The following is a 20,970-nucleotide window of genomic DNA, read 5'->3' as shown; positions in this document are numbered from 1 at the left end:
ACTTTGGTAACTATATACATTCTGCATTTGAAATGCACTATGAACATTTGTTACAGTTTATTGCATTTAATAATGGCACAACATATGCTCTTGCTTTGATCCTTGCAAATTTAGGATATGTTATAATGGCCATATGAACTATGTATGTTATAACAAATAATCAATGGTATCCATGGCTAAAGCTACACAAACGAAACAATAAAACAACAAAACTTGACAAGCAGGGATAAATAATTACCAATAACATTATTTAGACCAGAAACATTTTGGGAATGCACAGTTTATCTGTTAGATTAATGAAACCTTTGAACTACAAGAACTAATATGGGAACAATGCCAGGTTAAACAATAGTATACTTAATAACATTTAACTCCATGTTTGCTGCTTTTGCTACAGAGCTAAGACACTGAACGTATCATTTAAACCAGAGGGCTGATAGCTGGTAGCTGTTGGCTTCCAATTTTAATAATAAAGTTTCAGAGATAGAATAATGTCAGTTGATAGGCTGTCAAAAAGAAAACAAAATTTTATATGTCTGCATGTCCTTTTAAAGAGAAAATGAAACATGCTAATTTTAATGGCTTAGAACCATTTTTTATACACACAGAAGTGTTAACCCACGCCAGAAAATGGAACTGAATTGATGTGCATGTGGATTCTACCTATTTATACAAAATGTTAAATAGAAAGGGTTGAGAAGATTTGCAAGAAAACATGCTGTGTGACATATAGAGTCTCAACCATAGTATTCCAGTTGGGGTGGTATAGCTGCTACCTATAGAGTTACAGCACTCTGCATTTTAATAGTGTTATGATTGTTATATACAAGAATTGTTCATGTTATAGGATCATTGAGGTCTTTGGCAATGTTTTTGGAAGGAGAGCAGGCAGATCATCACTGGATTCTAGATGTCTACTGTCACTCTAGACTGAGGTCCCTCATATTAGATCATCATGGCTACCTGTCTTCTATACAATCTACTGAACTGATCTTCCCATTTTATTAAGGTGGTATTCAGTGCTATTCATCATATGGAGCTCTAGCTCACCCAAATCACCCCTGCCTCAAGGACTTATAAAAGTTAATTTATGTCTTACATTTTATGTAGGCAAGTGCCTGCTCTGTTTCTCCATTTTAATCTAAAGTTTTGCTTAACATTTCATTCTTGTATAACACAGCATCCATTAGTTCAATGGATATAGTCCCAGTAATTGTTTAAGCCCCAATAAAAAGAAGTTGAAACAACCAACAATTTCTACTAAATTAGACCCATTATATCACTAAGCTTTCTCAAGTTCCCCAGGCGAGCAACCTTGCAGGAGGATTTTAGCTTAATGATAGTTTTTGCAACCACTGTCCCCTTACAAGGTCACCAATTTGATCTCATCAGAAGTTATTTACTTTGTGTTTTTCACTTTAATTTCTGTACTCCCAGCATGCCTTGTATGATATAAAAACTAACCATGACCTGATTCATGCCATTCGCCATTCCCATACATTGCCCTAGGTAGGAGTCCCCCCCCCCTTGACTCTTCCCAGGAACTATATGCTGCCATCCTTGGACCTCTTCTCTTCACGATATTTACCAGTGACCTTCACAAAGTCACACTCCATGCCAATCTGGTCCAGAATGATGATGATTCCACACTAATCTGCTCTGCTCCCTCTCTCCAACTAGTGCAGAAAATTACCCAAGCATCCTTTATTGTCATAGAAATATGGTAATCTGACTCACGACTAATAATTAACTCAAAAAAAAAAAACACAAATAATGCTGTTTCATCCCTTAAAAGCCATAGACCCCATTCTCCCATTTAAAATAATTTCATCAGACAATACTTCCATCTCATCAGTCTTACAAACTAAGCTATTAGGAGTTATTATAGATAACTTGAAATTCAACAGACGTAGCTCAAACTATAACTAAAGTCCATAAAAAACTTGGCACCCTCTACAGATGCAAAAACTGCCTCACTATAACAATAGATCCATTATTGCAAAAACCCACCTAATCTCCACACTACTCTATGCTTCTCCCATACTAACTAACCTAAAAAAGGAGACTTAAATTAACCAGCTGGTTTAACAAAATAGCTAAGTTTGCTACTGACTGAGCTTTCAGGTCCCACCACTGTTTAACCTTGAATCAGCTATCCTGGCTATAGCTACCAAACTTACTCACTTAGAATCATCTCACATTAGCTTACTAGATCTCATACCATCCCAATAAAACTCCAGCACTGCAAGGCCTAGTAAACCACTACATTAATAACCACCCCCTAAGATACACCAACAAAGCATTAGTTGAAATATTCAAAACTAAGAATAGTTCAGATGACTCCCTGTACTCTAGTGCCATCACTAAAATATGGAACACCCATCCTCTAGAAATCCAGAACCTAGATAATAAATATAACTTTAAAAACCTCCTCCAGTCCTACCTATCCAGCTCATGGAAGTCTACTTGCTCAGACCCAGGTTAAGGCCCACTAGATCCAATATCATACTGCATCCTAGATGTCTCATAAAAAAAGCTTCTGCACGTATAAATTGTCTATTTTTCAAGTGCTCCATTTATCTATATCATACCCAAAGGAGCATGGGTTCATGCTCCTCCTAACTACCTTATTTCCCTAAGAAGCTATTTATTTATTTTACACTCTTCTACTCTTCATCCTAACTTCTAGAAATAATTTCTCTCTTAAAAATTGTAAATGTATTTTCTTAAGCATAATTGTGTATGTACATCTTTATTGCAATCTTATGCTGTATGATACTCTACTCTGTTGTTATTCCTATCTATAATTTTGCAAATGTATGTGACTATTTGTATTGTTACTATTGTACTGTTTTGCAGCTTTTCTCCCCAGGCCTCCCCTGAATATCGGCAACCTGCCCAGTCAGACTCTCCCAGTAACCAAATGTAAAATCAATCAATCAATCAATTAATCAATCAATCAATCAATAAATGTGCACTGATAATTCATTTATTTATTTATTCACATTTGATTACCAAGAAACTCTGTGTAGGTGCCCGTTTTCAGCAGAGGCCCATGGAGAAGGGCTGCAAAGTATTACAAAACATTTTAAGAACAATAATTTTACAATCTATAAAACTAATACAAAAAAACAATTACAGTTTAAATAATTATAGGAGATTAAACATAATATGAAAACATTGGTTAATAATAGATACAAGTTATACAACAATAATTTAATATTTAGAGAAATGTTAGCAAGTTTATAGAGGAATTAAAGTTAAGTTAGTATAAGACAGACAGGAATTGCAATATGAAATGAGAGAAAAGCAGGCTTATTGTACATTTAGAGAGAAAGCCAGGGGAGAGAAATCAACAGAAGTAAGGATGTGAGTGAAGAAGGGAGAGGAAGGAAGTGTACAGTATGAACAGGTACTTGGTCACATTTAGGCATATAATTTATCCTGGTAAGTGAGAACACAAACAGCTTTTGGCTAGGAAGACTTTTAGAATGGTTTTGAAGGAAGGGAGGGAGGGAGAGTAGTGACCTGATGGATACAGGAGTTCCAGGCCATGGCAACATGGCACAAATACAGAGAATACCCAGCAGATTTGATAGGTTTGTGGACAGACAGGAGCTTTTCGTCAATGGATCACAATGACAAGCAGATGGATTCTGGATAATTTTATAGGTGGTAAGAAGCTGTTTATATGTTAGTCAAACCTCTCAACCTATTAGAGCAAGAAATCTGGACAAAGCCATAAATAAAGGGGGGGAGGTCCAAAAATAGGGACAATTTGCAAATATCCCTCCTAGAAACAAAGAAATATGATAGAACAACAGGTTTTCCATTAACATGAAATTTTGAAGGATATGAAGTCTGAAACTCAAATGCTTGTCATTATTTTCTGACTCCTATCCTCAATGATTTGTCAATGATTTGCCAAAAAAAAATATGAGAAACAGATCAAAAATATGATCAAAAATCTGGTCATTCTGCAAATATCTGCACAGTTGAGAGGTATGATGTTACTTGATGGGATAGTTCTAACCAATTTAGGCATTTTAGTGTTATATAGTGATAGGTTCTAAAAGGGGTATTTGCTGCAAATTTAGCAACCTTATTATGACGTTGTTCAGGTTTTGATTTCTATGATTTCACGAAGGTTAGTAAGGATGGAAGCACCATAAACTAATGTGGGTAGGGGATAATTAGTGAAAAGTGTAGTTTTAGTTTAGATTCATAGAGTCATAGATTGTTACTAGTCTAATGACCTAGGGGGACTTTTCTAAGCCTAGACAAGTTTTCCCAAAAGAATACTGTCATCCTGTATCCAAATAAGACATTGAGGGCCAGGCATTTATAAGCTACCTCTGTCCATAAGGGAGATGGGTGCCAGGCCCTTTGTAAATTTCTTATTCCCCATCCACTGGTTTAGGTTGCACATAAACTGGGTAATAGATGAACTCAGCTTCATATGGATGGGAAGCCTATTCCATAGGAGGGGTCAGTCTCTGAGAAACATATCTCTGCCTTTCCAACATGTTCTTTTTAAGTCACAGACAAATTTCTGGTCCCTAGACCTTGTGTTTCAGACATTGTTAGAATTAAAAATATGCAGGAGATTCATAAGTGTGGGATTTGTGGATGCCTTGCAAGCCAGGCATATATCTCCCTTCAGCAATTTGTAGGAAACTGAGTAGAAGGAAAGGGCTTTAAAGCACTCTGCATAAGGTAGGCTTGTTATGCCTTGTATTCTTTTTGTAAGGAACTCTCTAAGTTCACTTGAGTTGTTGCATACCAAAGGGACCATAGTACTCTATGACTGGTTTGATAAGGATAGAGTACAGTAAGATAATGACCTCTTTCAACCTAGATGCCATGCCTTTACCTATAAGTTGTGAAACATAAAAGGATTTCCTCACCACAGTGGCCATATGATGTCCGAAGGTAGGGCTACTGTCTGATGTATACCCATATCTCTGACCACTAGTTTGAGTCATAGGGGTGTATTATCAACATGGTAATTAGTCAACATGGTTGATTTCCCAAAAGGTATAATTATGCATTTCTTAGCACTGAATCTAAGATCATGGCATTAGCATCATTTGTTAGTCAGAAATAGGCCTTCTTGAAGAATGCTAGTGTCTGCAGGGGATTCGATGATAACCCCCAGCTTGGCAATCATCTGCAAACTTAGTCAGCCATAAACCTTCAAAATTTGCATTTGCATTTCCATTTCAGAGAATTAGATACCAAAAAGGAGCAGGCCCAGTTCAATGCCAGGTGCGATTCTGCTAAGTACTGTCCTCTTGGTGGAGGTGGCCTCATTTATTTTGACCTCCTGAGTCTTACCAGTGAACTAGTTGGCTAACTAGCAAGGGATAAAAGGGTTTATACCTAAATTAGTGAGCTTGTCTGTAATGCTTGAGTAGCGTATTGCATTAAAAGTCTTGGCCAGGTCAAGGTAAGCTGTGTGCACAGTCTTACCTGTATCCAATGCTTTGGTGATCCTCTTCAAAAAAGTCCACCTGATTTAATAGGCATGACCTTCATTTAACAAAGCTGAAATGTGGTGGGTCCAGCATTTTCAGGTTACCTACATCCTCATTTATCATGTCTGTGATGATTTTTTACATGGCCTTTCATATGAGGCTGGAAAGACTTATAGGCCTGTAGTAACTTGGATCAGTGGTTGGACCTCCTTTTCCATTTCTTGGGCACAAAACTTGACTGTAGGCTCCAGTTGAAAAGTGCTTTAAGTGGACCAGAGAGGTCTTGTTTCATGCTATTTAGTAAACATCCTGTAATGTTACTGGGGTCCATCAATGCAATGTTTTTGGCCTTTGAAAGTGCATTGATGACCTGGACACTAGTAACACTTGGGAGGATTGTGGTATGCGGTATTATTCCTTTGGACTGTCAGGAGTGGGAGTGGGGGGGGGGTTTGAGCTGAACCTGGCAGCAAAATGGTTGGCAATGGCCTCCAGATCAGTGCAGGAGATGCCAATTACAATACGTTCTGCACATCATTGTGTATTTCCCTGAGGTTATGGACATGGCTGTAGAAAGCTTTGTGGTTGTTCTTTGCATGAAAATATATTTTTTTCTTCAAATTTAGCCTTTTAAAGTATTAAACTCTCTTAGCTGCCTGTTTAGATTGGTCAGGGTGCTTTCAGTATTTATGTCTTTGTTCCTCCACACTCGAGAACATTTTTTTTTTTTTTCTGTATAAGCAATTGATATTGTCATTCCACCAGAGTGGTTTGTCTTTTGAGTGTGTCTTCTTTTGAATATGTGAGGGCACAACTTGACCTATACAACTAGCAATATGGCTGTAGAGAGATTTTGTAAATAGCTTTATGATGTTTACTGAGTTTAGGAGTTCATAGGTGTTTACCAGGCTAACAACCACAAGGACCTTTTTAAGTCTAGCCATGCATCACAAATCTCTGATAAGTCCTGGTATCCTTGATAAGTGTAAGCAGGGCCTTGGGGATTGAAAGATTTACAAGAAGGTGACTGGAAGATGAACCATATGCAGGCACCTTGTCTCCATTAGAGACATAGGTGCCAAACCAGGGATGAATGTCCTGTTCCCCATCCAATTGTCTAAGTTGCACTTGCACTGGGTTATGAAGGAACTCTGGTTGACATGTCTGGGAAGCCTGTTTCAGATAAGGAATAGTCTCTGGGATAAATACTTGTCTCACCAGCAGGTCCTGTTTCTATCACAGGCAAGGTTTAAATCTTTAGGATAGTTAATTCTAGTGCTTTTGTTTTGTAGATATGCAGGAGGTCCTTAAAATGGGGTCTGACAATGCCTTGCACGCCAGGCATAGATCTCCCCTCGAAAAACTCGAGACTGTCTGCATAGGACTTGTTACTTACTCCCTGTATTCTTTTAGTAAGGAACCTCTCTGGATGTTCAAACTGTTGGATATGCCTATTTTAGGTACATAACAAAGGGGGCATTGTGCTCAATGGTAGGTCTGAAGAATGTCAAATACAGAGGAACAATGACTTCCTTGGTCCTAGATGCCATGCCTTTGTTTATAAGTTTCATTTCACAACCTAGAATGATTTCCTCACTACTGTAGACACATGATGGTCAAAGGATAGACTACTGTCTATGTGAGTCCCTAAGTCCCTGACTACTGGGTAAACTTTTAAGGTTGTCTTATCAATATGATAGTTATTGGGGGTGGATGACTTACCAAAGTTTATGCATTTATTGGCATTTAGTTTAAGTCTATTGCTCTAGTACCGGCTTTTTGTCTGTGTCAGTCCTCACTGGACAACATTTGCATTAGTAGGCAATTCAAAGACAGGTTTTAAATTGCAATCATCTGCAAATTTACTCAGCCAGTGGCCACTGACATTGCCCTTGACTTCAGAGAAGTAAATGCCAAACATTACCAGTCCCAGAACTGATTTCTGAGGGACTCCATTTGTGACTGGCCTCATTGTAGAGGTGGACTTTCCAATTCTAACTTCCTGAGTCCTGTCTCTGAGCCATCTGGTTATCCACTAGGTTACATAAGGGTTTGTGTTTGTCAGCACTGCCCGAGTAGGTATTCTGTAAAATGACTTGGCCAGGTCAAGGTAGGCAGTGTGAACTATTTTCACCTCATCCATTGCTTTGTTGACCTTCTCAAAGAAGTCCACCATTTTAAGTGGGAATGACATGTCTTTGATAAAACCAAACTGGGCAGGCTCCAGTGTCTGGAGATTTCCTATGCACCGCAATAATTTTCATGGTAATTCTTTCCATGGATTTACATATTAGACTATTGAATAGGTCTGTAGTTTAAAGGGTCTGTAGATGGTCCATCTTTGTGCAGAGGGATGACTGTTGCTGTTCTCCATTCATGAGGCATGAAGACTGTTTTGGGACAACAGTTAAATAGCAATTCCATAGCGCCTGATAGATTATGTTTCATGCTATTTAGAAGATGTCCTGGGATATTGTCTGCACTCATTGATGCAGTGTTCTTGGCTTTAGAGAGAGAGCATTAAAGACATGATCTCTAGTGATTGCAGATGGAGTTATACTTGATGGTGTTTCCTGAGGGAAGGTTGAGGGGGAGAGAGGGGTAAAGCTGGAGCTAAATTTTTTGGCCAGTAGGTTTGCTATACCTTTTGGCTCAGTATAGGTGGCTCCAGTTACAATGAGCTCTGCACACAATTCTGTATTGCCTTTGAGGTTGTGGGCATGGCTGAAGAATGCCTTGTGGTTGTCCTTGGCTTGGGTGGCCAAATTACCTCAAGTTTGGCTTTGGTAGACTTTATTTGTCCCCTGAGTTGTTTGTTTAGTTTGATTGTGTGGTTTTATCCTGCTGGGTGATGCACCTCTTAAATGTTGCCATGATTTTGTTCCTTCTGTTATACACCTTATTGATGTTGTGATTCCACCAGGTGACTTGTTTTTTGAGTTAGTTTTTTACTTCTTCCTAGTGGGTACAGCTGCCTATATGCAGCTATTAACATGCTTGTATAGGGTTTCTGTGAAAAGTTCTGTGTAGACACCAGTGTTCTCAGGGTTTATGGGGGCCTGAAATTTTACCTGGTTATCATTTAATAGTAGAAATATAGCCTTAGAGTAGTTCCTGAATATTCCAGGGTTAGTTGGGGTTTCAGATTTTATTTTTACTTTGAAGGAGACCATTTTGTGGTCTGACCTTACCAGAGAAGACATTACACTAGGTGTAGTGCAGCACTCTGATAATAAATCCATACTAGCACAAATCATGTTATTCTAACTGATTTATAACCTAAAATGCTATTTTTATACATTTTCTGATTAACCAGCTATTAGTTTATCCAGCCTAAGATCTGGTCCCAGCCAGACCAATGAGAACAAGTCTACTGTGTATGATTTCCAGTTAACAGTAGAGTAGTTGGTGTTACATTTGATTGTGAGTGTTTCCGATAAGCTTAATACATGGTATGGGCTTCCTGCATCATAGAAGGGGACCTATAGCTTGCATGGAAGTGGTATTGCATTTTGCCTATGGTGATATGAACATGGAAAAGCTCAAGTACATTGTCCTGTTTGATCAGCCTTGAGGTATATTTATTTCTGATGTAAATAAACACACCTCCACCTTTAGTCCCTGTCTGTGTAGTAGCTGGTCTAAATGTGTGGAAGGCATTATAACCTTGCTCTGTCAGTGTGCTCTCTCAGGTTTTAAACCATGTCTTAGTGACTGCACAGACATTAGCATTCTCTAGGGTGAAGGCAGCTTGTAGGGATTGCATTTTTTTTGTTTAGACTCTTAGCACTGGTTTCGATTTGCTATGTCAGAAGTACGTTCAGTTTGGCATTGCCTAAAAAAGACACTATGGGGGAAGACAATGTTTTAGATAATATTCAAAATGCTAGAGAGGAGAGATGCAAACCATCCCTGGCAATGTAGCCTGGTCTGTTGACCATCTCTTTTCACGCTGGCAATTATTGCATCTTCTTAGAATAACACCAAAAATTAAGCCAATTATTAAAGTCAGTCATCTTTTGTTCATATTGTGGCATCATCCTTGGAGAAGGTAAAATGATGTTCAATTGTAGCTTCCCACCAGCCTAGGACACACACTCCAAGAGCTTTATGATGTCTCTCTTCATATAGTCTAGGGAGGTACGTCTCAGGTCATTTACACACACATGGCCTATGACTGAGTCATACTGGGTCCTGTGGTCCAATGACCCGAGTGTGTGCTTAATGGGGCAGATCCTAGTCTGATAAGCAACTGACTGTAACTTTCTCCTTACTCTTACCCTGGTGAGGACTTCAGTGTGTCGCACAATGGAGTCTACAATGACTAGAATGTTGGATTCTGAGATGGCTTGCCTTATGGGTTTAGAGGTAGAGGCTGCATGAGATGTTGCTGTATGTGATGATATGATGATATGGGTGTTGTTTTGAAAGAGAAGAGTGCATTCAAGGTTTGCAGGGTGTTTGCTATATGAACTTTGTCTAGGAGGTCTTTGGGGTTTAGGAAGGTTACATTTAAGTACCTCAGCATATGTGAGTCTGTGTCTGCTTTGAATTATGTGTGATGGATGCGTTTGTAGTACTGACAACCTTATTGGCATTAGAAGTGCTGTTATGTGCGAGCTTTGCCTCCAGTGACATTGTGTAAATACATCTCTCACATACCACGTACGTTTGAGAATTAACTGAGTGTTAGTAAACATGAGGCAATTTCTCTATTGTCTCATGATGCCCATATCCACCAAGCTGGTAACAGAGATAGTGAGAATGTTCATAAGTGGCAACAGACGCTTTTTTATTGATAAGAAAGTTGGAGTAAGACTATAAAGTAATGTATTGAGTATCTTGTTTGCAACTCTGGAGGCAGTGCTTGTCACCACAAATTAGTTGTCCTGTGTGATAGGTATTGTTGTAATTTCAATTATGTTTTTACAGGAAAAATGTTAGCTCATGGTATCTGTGACTATACAGGGCACTGCCAAACATTTGAGGAAAACCTAATACATAGAGCCTGATGATTTATAGATAAAGTATTTTGGCAGGTATTCTGAAATTAGAAGCAAATCATGGAGTATTTACTGAAAAGAAAGAATTAGATTGTCAAGAGTGGAGTCAGTAAAATAGCTACTGCCTGACTACTACTACTACTAGTGTTGGTCAAACTACAGCTTCAGTCTGCTAGGATACACTACTCTTTTACTTCTTTAATCACCAAAAGCAAAACAGTGGCACCAATCCCAAGATGATAAGTAGGCCACAGCCTGTTTGGTAATCCAAAATCTTATCTCAGATGATGTAAGTGTCTGTAGGCTTGTCATAGCCTTTTGCTGGTAGATGTCTTGACTAGCAATCAAAGCAATAAGGAAGTCAAGCACAGAGACTCACTTCCCAAGCAAAAAGAGTCAAGAATCTATGCACTCTGCTCCTTCTCTTGCCAAGACAAAATATAAGCACAAATTCCAAACTGGAACCTATGAATCAGTTATTATGCTTTCTAGTGATCAGCAGCCCCCAAAAAATAATGCTTCTATGCTTCTTCTGTCACCATGATGACTACTAAGAAGCAGAATGTGGGCTTACCAGTAATTGGTGGTCTTGGAGTAGATGTTGCAGATTTTAAAGGTATGATGGAAAAGTAGGTTAATACTGTAAGAGCTGTAGTGTGCACTAAGCAGTTAGATATAAATGAGGGGATGACTTAGGTTTTAGCTATCTAAGTGGACAGCCACTAATTTTAAAAGAGAAAGATAGATTGGAAGGGGTGGGCAATTAGTATTCAGATTCTTTGGAATACATTGGAATGGTCAATAAATGTAAATATTTGAAGGGGAGTGATTTCACAAACACAAAATGATAATTTTGTGCTTACTGTCAATAGTCAATGAAAGAGGAAAGGGAAGGAGATATGGGGTCAAATTAACAAAAGGGGAAGGTAACTAGAAAAGACAGTTGAGTTTGAAAACACAACAGTAAAGGCATGGGAGGGTGGGGAAAAACTTAATTTCGTGTGACTCACAAGAGACAAAGATGTGGTCTCTTTAATAGTTGAAATATGCAATAAAAAGCAAAATATGAGTAAAACACAATGTAAAGAAAATAAGCAACACAAAAAACAAGAAAGCAAAAACAAACTTATCTTTCTATCACAGAGAGTTGTGGTAGAGTCTGGGTGAGCTTTTCTAGTAAAGCCTTGGAACGTTTTATTTTACCTCTTAAATAGAAAGTTTAGTTCCTAGCTTCACTCTCTGTTCACAGGTAATTAACCTTAACTGACCTGTTTGGATTTCTCTGTGAAGAATGCAATATGGCAATACAAAATACAAGAAAGCAAAAGTAAACTAACCTTTCCTTAACAGCAAGTTGTGTCAGAGTCTTAGTGAGCTTTTCCAATAAAGCCTTTGGATGTTTTATTTTGCCACTTAAATAAAATGTTTAGTTCTTAGCTCCACCCTCAGTTCACAGGAAATTAACTTTAAGTGACCTGTTCTAATTTTTGTGTGACACACAAGAGACACAGCTGTGGTCTCTTTCCTAGTTTAAATATGCAGTTAAATTCAGTATACAAGTAAAACACAGTCTAAAGAAAATGAACCACAATATACAAAATAGACGAAGGTAATAAAGCAACACAAAATACAAGAAAGCAAAAACAAACTACCTTTTCCCTCACAGCAAGTTGTGGCAAAGTCTGGGTTAGCTTTTCTAGTAAATGCTTAGAATGTTTTATTTTAACCCTTAAATAGAATATTTAGTTCCTAGTTCGACTCTCAGTTTACAGGTCATTAATCTTAACTGGCCTGTTCTAATTTCTGTGTGACTCACAAGAGATACAGATGTGGTCTCTTTCCTATGTTAAATATGCAATTAAAAGCAGAATACAAGTAAAACACAGTGTATAGAAAATAAGCAACACAAAATACAAGAAAGCATAAACAAACTATCCTTTCCCTCACAGCAAGTGTATTTATTTATTTATAATAAATAAATAAATACATTTAAAATATTTTAAATTGACTGATTCTCTCCACAAGAACAATACTTTACTGTACTGTGCTGTTTTCGCTTTCAAAAAACTTTTGTCCCACCCTGGAAAAGCTTGCTGCAGTCTCCAATTCACTGATGTCATCAAGGCCACTGAATACTGGTAGTTTTCTGGCCATTCCCTCCCCAAACTGACATCACTACTGCCATCCTAAAACCTACCCATGCTGTGATGTCACAGCTCCCTGGTCCTTCCCTTACCCATACAGAAAGCAAAGCCTAGAACAAAGAAACAGTACATGAGTCAAGTCTCTTGCTGTAAGCTGTCAATCACAGCAAGTAACAGCTCAAATTAACCTTAGCACTTTGACAGCTAGGGAAGTTAGGTGTGAAGGGGTAGAAGATGAGTCAAAGCAGTACAATTCAGGTTAAACAAAGGCTGCAGTTTAGCCATTCTAAAAAGAAGCTGCAGTAAAACGTACTTTGAAAGTCAGTTATGTGGCATTTGCACTGTTTGTGTTTTAAGTAGTCATTGATAGGCATAAAATGTTACTTAAAACTAACTGACTTAAAGACAGTAATGTATGTATGTAAAAATCAATGCAGTGACAGGAGCTTTAGGAAGAAAGAGGCCTGCATGATATAGTTTTTACAGACAAGCACTGCATTGTGGGATACCTAGAGGCAGACTAAAAAAATCAGAATTACTTCAAGATGCCAGACCCCATGTGGACAGACTTAGAAATTACATATAAAAATATTTCAAAACCTGTAAATAGTCCCAGAGTGGTGTTAAAATGTAGGAAACACCAGACCATGACAAAATAAACACTGTTTTGGGTCTGTGGATGTGGTTCTCCTTTAAATAGAAAGTTTAGCTCCACCCTCAGTTCACAGGTAATTAGCCTTATTTGACCTGTTCTAATTTCTGTGTATCTCACAAGAGGCACAGCTATTGTCTTTTTCCTAGTTCAAATATGCAGTTAAAAGAAGAATACAAGTAATGTGCAGTGTAAAGAAAATGAATCACAATATAAAAAAAATAATAGAAGGCAATAAAGCATCACAAAATACAAGAAAGCAAAAACTAACATTCCCTCACAGCAAGTTGTATAGAGTCTGGGTAAGCTTCACCAAGGTGTCACTTAGTAGAAAGAGGTTAGCCTTGGAATAGTTCTTAAAGGTTTTTGGTTTTGCTAAGTCACCAGATTTAATTTTTATTTCAAGCAATCCTGCCTTATGGTCAGGTCAGAATAGCTAACACATTACATTGGGTGAGGAACATCATCCCACCCCCCCCCCAAGTTGATGAGTACAACGTCAAGGTTGTTTGTCCCCCTGGTGGAAAATGGACCAACTGTTCCAGGATGCTAGAATTAACAAAGTTTAGGAGTCACTGGTCTTGTGCATTAGAAGTGGTGTAGTATTCCCCATCTATAAAGGGGTGGTCGAGATTCCCAATGAATACTGTATTGGGTTGAACAGTGAGGGACTCTCACACTGAGGTAGGTAGTATGGCTTTCTTGAGATATAGAGAGTCACCTGTAGGTTACAAGGATATGGTATGAGACCCTGTTTATGTTGCGTCACACATGTATGAGTTCCAGTGGGTCATACACTTTAACTAGTCTGGATGTGAGGTTGGTTTTCATATAGACTGAGACTCCTTCACCTGTAGTTCTTTCCTGTAGAATAGCTGATCTAAAGGTTTGAAAAGCATTATAATCTTGCATTGTTGGGGTACTTTCCATGACTTTAAACCGTATCTCCATTACTACACAGATGTCTACACTGGACGGAGAAGAAAGCTTTTAGGGAGTGGAGTTTTCTGTTAAAACTTGTAGAACTGAGCAATAACACCTTCAGATATTCCTTTTTGGATTCAGTTAAGTTGGGAGTTTTATTAGTGTGGCATTGCCTAAAAAAGACACTATGGGAGTGGAAACATGTTTTCCAGTATCCAAAAGCCTAGAGTGGATACGTGCATATCATCCCTGGCAAATCATCATGGTTTGTCAACCATGTCATCCCATGCTGTAAAGTATTGTACCCCCTTGGACTGACACCAGTAGCAAAGCCAATTGTTAAAATCAATAATTTTCTGTTGGTAACATGGCATCATCCTTGGGGAAGTTAGTATGCTGCTCAGTGCTAGGCTCATGCCTACCTGAGACACATAATCAGCAAACTTGATCATGTCTCACTTCAAAAAGTCAAGGGAGGTACATCTCAGGTCATTAAAACCCACATGAACAATGACAGAGTCATACTGGTACCTGTGGTTTAATGACCTGAGTGCTTGTGTGACTTGATGGATCCTAGACCTGGAATGGTGGCTAGCCATGACTCGCTTCTTACTCAGTCTGGTGAGGGGGACATCGGTGTGCCTCATTATAAAATCACAAATGATCAGAAAAGTTGTCTGTGTGTTGGATTGTCTTAATGGCATAGCAGTAGAAACACTGAATACAGTGTTACTATGTGTAGCTGTGGGTGGTGTTTTAATGGAGTGTTTACATGATGGCTGAGGACCCTTTTTTTGGTTGTGCTGTGCAAGAGGTCTTAATGTTTTAAGGTTACCTGTAAGTACCTCAGCATAAGTAGCTTTCTGTGTAAGGTCTTTACTCTGTGCAGTAGGTGTGGTGCAAGTGTCACTGACAACCTCTATAGGATTAGTTTTGGTTGTATGAGAGAGTTTTACCTCCAGTATTAAAGTGCATTTACACCTTTTGCATATTTTATCTGTTTTATTTAGAATAAGTGGGTTGTCAGTGTGCCTGAGACAGTTGCTACAATGCCTCAAAATACCCATCTCAACCAGACTAGAAACACAGAAAGTTAGGAAGTGCATATTTATGGCTACTGATCTACTAGGGAGGAATGAGGGAAATTTAAATATTGAATAAGTCAGTAAGACAAGGATCTTGATTAGCAATGCTCAGCTATGCACAAATTTGATGATCTAGTAGGTAAAAAACATCTGTCTAGACAGTAGGGGTATTTTAAAGGAAACCTACTCTGAGAGAGATTGGTGTCTACACAGAGTACAAGGGAGAATTATGCTGTGGGATATTGGCAACTATCCAGATCACTGCTAGGCATCACTGTTGAGAGTAGCAGTTCTAACTAAATACTGTAAAAATGCCAAAAAGTGCACATATTCAGCATATAGACACTCAATTAATTCAGCTGTGCCAAAAAGAATGCAAAAAAAACAGTGCCAAAACAGTGGATATGGTAATGTAAGTCTTAGCTTGCTCATAGGTTATGAGCCAAGCATTGTGCAACTGTGATACTTAAATAGCAGCTGAGATTTGATACATAAAATAATAAAAAAAAAAAACACAAACAATGCCTTGTGGTCAGTTGAAAACAGCACACTCTTCTTTTCTTTACACAGTCCTAGGCCAGAAAATAACTCAGGTAGCTTCCACTCTCACTAATGTGAAACCAAGGCAGTTCTAACTGAAGACCGTAAAAAGGTCAGAAAGTGCAGATATTCAAAACTGAAACACTCAAATAGTGTGTATGTGACAAAAGCAATGCAAGAAACAAGTATTGAAACAGTCGATATGGTAACATAAATCTTAGATTTGTAGAGTTTAGCAGGAACCAGCAACACTATTCTTTTCAAGTAGCATGTTTACCACATATCACCGAATACTCCATGCACAGAGATTCAATTTTTTAAATAAGATAGCCCTCTAGCCAATCAAATGAGAACACATTAAGACTTATGACAGCAACTCCCAGCTCAGAAGGGTGTAGGCTATCCTCTCCTGCCACAAGAGTGTAGACCACAAATCTTCCTAATGTAAAATAACTAGTTTGGAGCCAAAACAAAGACATTTACAATAACAGGCACAATATGCCATCACCAGCAATTCCCACCTCAGAAGAGTGGAGGCTACCATTTTCTCTAACAAGAGTGTACACCACAAACCTTCTTAACATAAAATAAGTGGTTTGGAACCCAAGTACATAAACCAGAACATAAACACTTAGACTAACAGGCATAATAAGCCTTCACCAGCTACTCTCATCTCAGAAGGGTGGAGGCTACCTTATCTTCCCACAAGAGTGTAGACTAGTAACATTCTTAATGTAAAATAACTGGTTTGGAGCCCAAGTGCTTAAACACTTTTAGAAGAACAGACACTATAAGCCTTCAACCAGCGATTCACATCTCAGAAGTTTGTAAGCTACCCCTCCTGCCAAAAGAGAGTAGAACAAAAGCATTCCTTGAGTAAGATAAAGTACAGTTTTGTACCTACCATAAATGTAGATGTTTGAGTGATCACCCTGCTGCAGTCATCACACTTGGGTTATCCTGCCGTCAGGCGGTCCCGCAGTCGGCCCGAGTTCCAAAGTCTTGGTCCGGCATCGGTTGCTGTCACTTCTTCCCTGACGTCAGTGCACCAGGGGTATATAAGAGGCATCCAACGCCATTTTCTTCTGTTTTTCTTGCCCCAGATGTCAGGTGCCCCCAGTAGGTAGGCAATATATATATATATATATATATATATATATATATATATATATATATATATATATATAGCTATATAAAAAAATACATATAAAAATAAAACAATACCTTCAGGCGCAAGCAAATACACCACAGAGGTTGTATAGGATAGAATGGTATAGATAAGTCCAGCTAGTTCAGAGGGGATGGAGGGAGGTTAACCTGGACTGCAGCAGGGTGAACACTCGAACATCTACATTTATGGTAGGTACAAAACTGTACTATGTTCATCGTGTTACCCTGCTGCAGTCATCACACTTGGGTTGAATCCCAAAGCTAAGGATGGGTGGAGGAGTTAAACAGGGTTAGAAGAAGCTAGTAGGCCCTGCAAAACTGCAGTGGCAAAACCAGCTCTAGTCTTAGAATATAGAGGTAAGTGATAGTGTTTGGTGAAGGTGTGCACTGAACTCCAAGTTGCAGCTTCCAGAATATCCTTGGTTGGTACCCCCCTGAGAAAGGCTGCTGATGTAGCTGTAGCCCTGGTGGAGTGGGACCTAATGTTAGTAGGTACCGGTTTCCCATGATGCGTGTAGCAGAAACGTATGCAATGTCCTATCCATTTTGAAATGGTCTGTTTTGAGATAGCTTTTGAGATAGCTTTTCTTGTGATCCTGCAGCATAGGCTACAAAGAGCTGGTCAGATTTTCTGAAAGCCTTAGTTTTATCCAAGTAGTAACGTAATTGCCTGTGAATATCCAAAGAGTGTAGGAGTCTTTCTCCTTTATTCTGGGGATTTGGGAAAAAGGTGGGCAAATGAATGGTTTGGTTTAGGGCCACACTGGATACCACCTTTGGCATAAAGGAAGGATTAGTTCGTAGAGAGACTCTGTCTTGATGAAAAATGAGGAAAGGCTCCACTGCCATTAGTGCCTGTAGCTCTGAGACTCTTCTAGCTGAAGTTATTGCTAGTAGCAGGGCAATTTTCCATGAAAGAATTTTTAAATCAGCTGAAAAAGCTGGTTCAAAGGGCGGCAGTGTAAGCTTTTCCAGAACAAAGTTGAGATCCCAAGTAGGTGTTGGTGCTCTCCTGGGCGGTCTTATGTTCTTAGCCCCTCTGAGGTACTGTCTTAGGAGTGGATGTGAAAATAAAGGAGGATCCATGTTGTAATGAGCTGAAATTGCTGAGGCGTGGATCTTAATAGAGGAAAAGGAAAGTCCTTTGTGCAACATCTCAGTTAAATATTGTAGAATCTGAGGAATGTTTGGATCAAGGGGATTTTGGCCTTCAGCCTGGTTCCAGGCGCAAAATCTTTTCCATTTGTCTGAATAGGTTTTCCTGGTGCTGGGCCTCCTGGCCTCCAGAATGACATCCATAACAGCTTTGGATAGAGGTGTTTGCTGGTTGTTTAGGTAATTTGCCATGCAGCCAGGTTTAAGGTCTTGAGCTGGCTGTGTAGAACCTGATTGTCTCACTGGGTGAGCAGGTGAGGAATTTGTGGTAAAATCCATAGTGGGCCGTGGGCCATGTTCCTTAGAATTGGATACCAGTGCTGGTGTGGCCAGTCTGGTGAATGAGTATCATTTGTGGCCTCTCTAATCTGACTTTCAGCAGTACCTTTGCTAGAAGAGGCAGTGGAGGAAAGGCATACACTACTAATGTTTTCCAACTGAATGAGAGGGCGTCCACTTTCCAAGCTTGTGGATGGAATGTCCTTGTGCAAAATTTTTGAAGTTGGTAGTTTTGGGGGTTGGCAAACAGATCTATGTCTGGGCGTCCCCATTTTTGAGTTATCATTGCAAATACTTGTGGATCTAGTTTCCACTCGTGGGATCCATGATGTTTCTGCTTAGGTAGTCTGCCAATGTTTTTTTCTTTCCTGGCAGGAATTGTGCTTGTAATTGAACTTGGTAAAACAGCGCTGTGTTCCACAAGGTCATTGCTTGCCTGCATAGAGGGTAGGAATGTGTGCCCCCTTGCTTGTTTATGTACCACATTACTATGGTATTGTCCATCTTTATTATTAGCTGTCCTGGGTGTAAGAGGTCCTTGAAAGCTGTTAGGGCATTCTGTACTGCTAGCATTTTTTTTTTATTGATATGCAGATGCCTTTGATCTGTAGTCCATTTGCCCTGAATGCACTGCCCTGCCATGTGTGCTCCCCAGGCATAGTTCGATGCATCTGTTGTCATAGTTTGCCTGGCTGTGGGTAAGGTGAAAGGCTGACCCTTGTTGAGGTGACATGCCTGTGCCCAGCATAGAAACTCCTGTTGAAGGCAGGGAATGAGTGGTATCATTGTTTCCAAGCTGTGGCTGTGCTGAGTCCATACGCTTTTCAGGTACCATTGTAATTTCCTCATATGCAGTTTTGCAAATGGTATTAGTAGTATGCAAGATGCCATGAATCCCAAGGCCTGCAGAATTTTTCTTGCAGGGAGTTGGGTCTTTGTTGCCATTATTTTGAAGTATTGAGTCAGCTGTTGTTGCTTGTCTGGCATGAGATAAGCCATCTGGGCCATTGTATTCAAGCTGGCGCTCAGGAATATTATGTTTTGTGAGGGCACTAGTTTTTATTTCTTTTCGTTTACTGTGTACCCTAGGCAACTTAGAAGGTGTTTGACAAATGTCAGATGCTTTAAAAGAATGTCCTTGCTTTCTGCTTGAATAAGGCAGTCATCCAGGTATGGGTATATTTGAATTCCTTTTTGTCTGCAGTATGAAATTACTGGTGCCAGGCATTTTGTGAAGACCCTGGGTGCAGTAGATAAGCCAAAGGGCAGTGCAGAGAATCGATAATGGGTTGAACCTGCAATGAAGTGGAGGTATCTTCTGCAATTTTGTCTGATAGGGACATGCAGGTATGCCTCCTTGAGGTCCAATGTTACTAGCCAAGCATTCTTGCCCAGCATGGGAAGAAGCTGCTGTAGTGTTAGCATCTTGAATTTTGGTACTTGTAGATAGGTGTTCAGAACTGAAAGATCCAGAATGGGTCTCCATGTTTTGTCTTTTCTTGGAACAAGAAAGAGTCTTGAGTAAAATCCTTGTCCTTTCTCCTGTGTAGGTACCTGTTGAATGGCTCTCATGTCCATGAGAGCTATAATTTGTTTTTGTGCCTCTGCCCATTGATTTGGTGGCAGGTTTGGCATTCCTTTTATCCTTGGCAAGGTATGAAAGTGGAATCGGTATCCTTGTGAAACAATATTTAGGACCCATTTGTCTTTTGTGATGATGTGCCAGTTGTCTGCAAAAAGTGCTAATTTTCCTCCCAAGGGAGCTGCCAAGAGAGATTTGCTTGGTAGTTTGAGGATTGAGTCACTGTGTTTGTCTTCTGCTAGCTTGGGGCCTGTCTTCTCCGCCTTTCTGGGTAGCAGTATCCCATTGGTGAGGTTTGTAAGGGCCTTGTGACTGACCTCTGCCCCTTGGGCATCTGTATTTGCCCCTCTGTGATCTGTCAGAAGCTGGAAAGAACCAGTTTTTTGTTGGCTAATTTCTGCTGAAACGAGGGGGATGTACCTGTAAAAAAATCCTTGACCGTCTGCATAGACTTTGCCTTATCCTCCATTTTCTTTAAAACCTCTTCTGTTTTGACACTAAATAATACATCCTGCTGTAAAGGTGCATCCAATAATTTTGCTTTAACATGATCAGGTAGGGTTTGTTCTTTTAACCAAGCATGTCTACGTATAACAGACCCAGTAACAGCTGCTCTACAGGAAGCTTCTAATGAATCAAATCCACATTGTAAAGTATGTTTGCCCACCTGTTCAGCTGCATGCAACAGATCCTGCATTTCCTTGAATTCAGACTGTTCAGAAAGTGTGCTCATTTTTTGTTTTAATTGAGACATTAGGAATTGCTGATATTTCAGCATGTGTAACTGACAATTTAATGCTCTCATAGCCAGAGTAGCTGAGGTGTATGTCTTCTTTCCCCATCTATCTAGGGCTCTGGAATCCCTTTTAGAGGGCACAGGATTTTTAGCCATAGAAGCTTTAGCCCCTTTGGGACCCTGGGAAATTGTTTCTGGGTCAGCCACAGGGCTTTTATAAAGG

This window comes from Protopterus annectens, chromosome 10.part0 (assembly GCF_019279795.1).
Source record: "Protopterus annectens isolate FY-2018-M chromosome 10.part0, PAN1.0, whole genome shotgun sequence".
NCBI classification, from domain to species: domain Eukaryota; kingdom Metazoa; phylum Chordata; order Ceratodontiformes; family Protopteridae; genus Protopterus; species Protopterus annectens.
This window is presented reverse-complemented; position numbering follows the sequence as displayed.